Source organism: Perca fluviatilis, chromosome 14 (genome assembly GCF_010015445.1).
Source record: "Perca fluviatilis chromosome 14, GENO_Pfluv_1.0, whole genome shotgun sequence".
NCBI lineage: Eukaryota > Metazoa > Chordata > Actinopteri > Perciformes > Percidae > Perca > Perca fluviatilis.
In genome coordinates this window covers 21,845,873-21,851,872 of record NC_053125.1, presented here as the reverse complement: position 1 = coordinate 21,851,872, position 6,000 = coordinate 21,845,873, and positions in this window count along the sequence as shown.

The window sequence follows — 6,000 nt, the reverse complement described above, 5'->3', positions numbered from 1 at the left end:
AGCTAACGCTAGCCGGCCACCTGTCTCATCCATCCTGCTTGCAAGTGTCCGCTCATTAGACAACAAACTGGACTACATCCAACTTCAACGAAACTCGCAACGCCAGTTCAAAGACTGCTGTGTATTTGTTTTTGTGGAAACATGGCTGAACAACAGTTTACCGGACTATCCAGCTACCAGGCCTGCAAGCCTTCCGAGCACATAGAGATGCTGCTCTGTCACTGGGTAAGACTCGTGGAGCTGGGCTGTGTTAACACGGACTGGTGCAGAAATGGGGTGCTTGTATCCAACTAACTGCTCAGTTTGTGACTGTTAAATGCCGACCATTCTACATTCAACACAAACTCAAGGCTATGTATATACTTGGTGTTTACACAAAGTGCTAATGCTACCAATGCGTTAGCTGAATTTTACGGAGCCTATAATGTGTGTACACTAAATGTATCCTGTTTCGTATGTTGTTTTTATATAATGTCGTTTTTATATATTTTAAATGTGTAACAACACTTGAGCCATGGTGAAACGTTTTTTCGTGTATATGGTTGAAATGACAATAAAACACACTTTTGACTAGATTCGGTACGGAAAGCCGTTCCACTCCCTATTCAGCCGCATTGTACCGTATTTGGTTGCAATTCCACCAGAGTTCCACTGGGGGTGATTGCGGTCCAGTGCAAAATGAATGGGACTCTATGGATCTAGACGGCTAAATGTGTCTCTTTCACCCGATTGTTGTTGAGAAACCTCAGATTTGATTGTAGTTTTTGCAAGTTCAACATGGGTTATAGGTCAAAAGTTGAATGAACGAGTACCTATGGCCTTTTGATTTCGAAAAAAGGCCATATGGTCAAAATTAAATGAGTTATTAATAATGTAATAACAATAACTTATATCACCAGTGAATTGCTATTAAACGACAAAAACACCCACCAGGTGGGAAAAGGGAATTTTACAATAACTTTGAATGCACCACCTCAATGTTTTTCTGACAACGACAGCTCCAGACTGTTACGTCCCGGTGTTGGAATCCTCTACAGTGAAATCTAGTCACACATTACACAGTTTAACCTTAGCTGTCAGTATTTTTATCCAGCTACTAGCTAACGGTATTCTAACGTTAGTGTAGAGTTAACTAGCGTCACATGCAGCGATGCTTCTGTTGCCTGTAACGTCCATTTCCGAGCATCAGAGAGAAGAACAGGCATTTCAGTGGCACCGAAATCCACGTTGCTATTAGCAACCCGGTGCCATATTAGCACCGGGTTTCGGTACCCAACCCTACGATGGTCCTGCAAGTGCAAGTTCTACTACAGAGCTTTATAGTGAGTTTCAGCTCATTGTTCAGCTGCCACAACTTTTTTTGGTTCTCTCTCACCGCTGTCATAGTGTCGTTTTTGGCCACAGCAGGCAAAAAAAGACTGTTAGGGACTAGCTGGTGGAGCATTTAGCCGCTATAAAAGCCACATGTTTCCCTCAGGAGTTGGCAGACCCCAAAAAACAGAGCTAAAAGAGAGTGAATAATATTGGACTTAGATTCCTCAGGTGGCGAGAAACACGTCTCCAAATGAAAGATGATGTTGCTCCGTAACTGCTGGATGTGTAAATAAGCAACTTTGTTTGCTTTACAATATTGCATGTTCATTGTTTTAAGGTTATTGATATCAACTGTTGTATTTTGTTGTCTGCTTAACATTGTTTTAATCCTGTTTTTGTGAAACACTTTGTTACATCCCTGCATAAAAGGTGTATTACTAACAAACGTAGGGTGACCAGATGTCCCGGTTTGACCGGGACAGTCCCGATTTTGAATTGCTTGTCCCGAGTCCCGACAAAAGCCTGTCGGGACGCTAAAATGTCCGGGTTTACACCAGGAGCGGCGTCAGCCGATTTTGCCGTGTCTTCAGCCCCGAATGTTTTGAGTGTAGCCCCGAATGTAACTTTGTCCAGTTTATTTTTCCGAGGCGAATAGAACGGGCAGCTATGTGCGGGGTCCGACCATGCTGTATTTGTTGCTATCACCAAAGCCGGTCTACGGAAAGCCGTTCCACTCCCTATTCAGCCCCATTGTACCAAATTTGGTTGCAGTTCCACCAGAGTTCCACTGGGGGTGATTGCGGTCCAGTGCAAAATGAATGGGACTCTATGGATCTAGACGGCTAAATGTGTCTCTTTCACCCGATTGTCGTTGAGAAACCTCAGATTTGATTTTAGTTTTTGCAAGTTCAACATGGGTTATAGGTCGAAAGTTGAATGAACGAGTACTTATGTCCTTTTGATTTCTTACAGGGGGAGTCGTTGTTGCCCATAACGCGCTAGCATTCTGCTAATGAATGCTAATTGGTCAGTGAAGGTCTGATTACGATCGGAGATCCTGCTTGACGGCATCCGAAGCAGAGCCTTAATGTCAGAGTAAATATTTCGGCATGGTCTTTAAAACATCAGCAAACCTCTTTCTAGCATGTGTATTAACAGGGAGAGCCTAACCTGTTAACTGTGTTGTCGATGCCTCAAGAGAAAAAAGGAAGCGAGTCAGAGCTTGCCGTAAAGCAGTATCTCCGGCCATATATGTGTATGACATCATTGACATTTTAAAAGGCTTTTTAGAACAAAAAAACGACTTTAAAAAAATCTAACATCCAGCAGTGTGTATTTTCTTTGCCTCCCCTTTCGAATGCAGCATTCAAATTACTAGACAAAAAATTATATCCTGAGAAAAGTGGATTTTGAGGGGTATAGCTCCATAGAGTCCCATTCATTCTGCACTGGCCTGTGAGCGCCCCCTATATGGAACTCTGCTGGAACTGCAACCAATTCAGAAGCCGGAAGTAACGAGGGAGTGGAGCTTCTTCCTATATTAGAAATTCTTTGCTATCACCCTTATATACTGTCTATGCTATCACCTAGCAACCGTCTCTCCGTGAGGAGAGCTGTGAAAGCTGGGTGAAGTTTTCGGAGGAATCATAGCCAAATCAGTCTAATACATTGATGCCATCAACACAAAGTTTAGGAGCGTAATACTAATGATTTAGTTTGAAGTTCCTGTGACGTGACGTTTCCAGTCTACAGTTCAGACTCAAACACACGGAGCTCTGAAGCAGACCTGTGTGTCGCTTAGTGTCCAAGTGCAGGGCAGCTTCAGGTTTATGGATGCGCTCAGCTGTGGACATGCTGCGGCAGATGTGTTGCGTTTGTTCTCTGTGTATTTCTGTAGTTTCGGTTTACACCTCCGACGTAGAGCAGCGTATAGCCACTTCCCTAGCTAAACTATTTGTCTCATTCAGAGACCAGAGACCAAAACGGGGCTCTGTGTCTGTCAGGAGGTCTGAGATCTACCGTATCAGCAGAGCAATAACGTAATGCACAGCAGACTATGGTGCAGGTATAGATTATTTTCTGAAATATAGCTTGTGAATTTATTCTTGTAATAGCCTATTATCACTTTATTTTTCTCAAAATATCACGACTCCTCCAAATCACAGAGAACACAGATATACTGTATTTTGAATGTGCACAAAGTTTTGGACAAGAGCAGAAATCTTGCTCAAACATCTGAAATATTACAGTCCAGGGGTTTATTAATAAATTAAAATGAATGAATGCATCATTGAGGTGAGTAATTGTCATATGCACATTAAGGAGGTTACTTCCACAACAAAAGACGCAAAACAGGAGGTAAGAGTAAATGATGCCTATAGGCTACATGTGTGCTGTCTCAGATATAATTAGAAAAGTCCATCCAAAGGAGAATAAATAGTTGAAAGCAATACAGAATTCCTGACAGCCTTACTGCAATATATTCCATTGTTTTTATATTTGGATTGTAATCTGTTTCTCTTTAACTAAAGATATTTGCAGCATACATTGATTCAGAAAAAGGTAGAAATAGGTAAATAAATCATTTTAATTACTTTGCTGTTAATGGAATAAATAACACTTCAAAAAATCTTTTTTAGAAAAAATCTCAACATAAATCTCACACTAAAATGAAAAAGGCTGTTATTGCAATTTTGTTAATTTCACAGGAAAAAAACACTTATTATTAGACGAGGAGCCTAGGATAAAAATAATGAAGTTACTGTCTGTGTCTGTGTCTGACCTGGACTGGCACATGTTCACGTTAAAAAGCGCTACGGTCACGCGCAAAGTGTCCCGGTTTTAGTTCCGGGAAATCTGGTCACCCTAAACAAACGGGAACCTATTGCTACTAGTAATCATAGTGCATTAGTACTTGAACAGCTTTAAGGATAAAAAGCCACAAATAGTGATGATGACTCTTCTCACATCAGGTTGTGTAACAGTGACGAGGTGGAGAGATTCAACAGAAGCTCACTAACAATGGCAGCATCTAAACTTCAGCATGAGTCATTAAACAGTGAGTCAGCTCTGATGTTGCAACAAGCTCTGCAGTGTGCTGCTCTTTATGATGCTCTGTTTGTAAGTTAGGGGTCATTGGTAAATGTCTGTCCTAGGCTTTGTTACCTACATTTGGTCCAATATTCACCAATGTGTTTAGTCCTGATTTGTTCCAATATTAAGTGATAATTTTAGTCCTGTTATAGTCCAGTGTTGTATTAGTGTTTATAGCCCTGTCTTGGTCCATTATTCAGTGATAATTTTAGTCCTGTTTTAGTCCAGTGTTGTATTGGTGTTTTAGCCCTGTCTTGGTCCAATATTCAGTGATAGTTTACGTACTGTTTTGTTCTAATATTCACATGGGTTTTACCCCTGTTTTGGTCCAATATTATGGATGTTTTATCCCTGTTTTGGTTCAGTATTCAGTGATAGTTTAGTCCAGTAGTTTGTATTATTATTTACTTATTTTGTACCCCTGGTTTGGTCCAATATTACCTGCTGGTTTTGTTCTTTTTTTTTAGTCCATCATTCACTTGTGATTTCAAATGAATTGGGGTCCTGGGGCTTTGCCGTTGTTTGCTGGTGTTGTAGCCTGGTTTTTGTCCAGTACTGACCAGTGTTGGTCATCTTACTTTAAAGAAGTAATTAGTTACAGTTACAAATTACTTCTCCCAAAAGGTGATTGAGTTAGTAACTCAGGTACCACATTGTAAAAGTAATTAGTTACTCAGCAAAGTAACTGTGACGTTATTTTTTATGTTCTTTAATGCTATTACGTTCTATAACATCTTGAACGTCAAAGAAAGAAAAATCGAGCGTTGCCTGTTTTAACCATAGACTCTTACAGTCTATGGTTTTAACCATAACAGAGCGGCTCCGTCTCCTTCGCTGGAGCTCACCCTTTCTGCATTTGGGCTTGGGGATGGGTTAGCAGCAGCAACATGTGTTGTGTTAGCATGTGTTGATGTGAGGGGCTTCATAAGATTGGAGTTGCTTGAGGCAGACGTGGATAAAGTCTTTTTTTTCCTGGGCAGAGCGTGCATGTTACATAAACATTCTTGCCTTGAATTTCAATGAGCGAGAAGTAGTGCCGGTACTTCCAGTTCGAGAATTCCCTGGCTCGTCGCCATTGTCGCTGTCTTGTGTTTAGTGGTAGTCAGAGCCATTGACATATATCAGAGCGTGCAGTGAGACAGCGTGAGCAGGGCGTCCGCCCACCCAGCCAATCATCATCGCATTTGCAACGGTGTCATCATCCCCACCCCTGCTCTCTCCAGGCAGCTGATGTGTAGCCAAAGCCTGACATCTCACGCTTCATTCAACCAAATTGTAGTAACGCGCCACTTTACATTCTCAGTAACGATAGCGGCGTTGCCACGATGGGAAAAGTAATTAATTAGATTACTCCGTTACTGAAAAAATAACGCTGTTAGTAACGCCGTTATACTTAAACGCCGTTACTCCCAACACTGGTATTGACTAGTGTATAGCCCTGTTTTAGGCCAATGTTTACATGTGTTTTAGTTCTGGTTTGGTCCAATATTAACAGGTGTTTTAGCCCTGCTTTGATTTAATATTCACCAATGTTACAGTCCTGTTTTATTCTATTATTTACTTATGTTTTCGGTGTCCATTCTTTTACTGGTG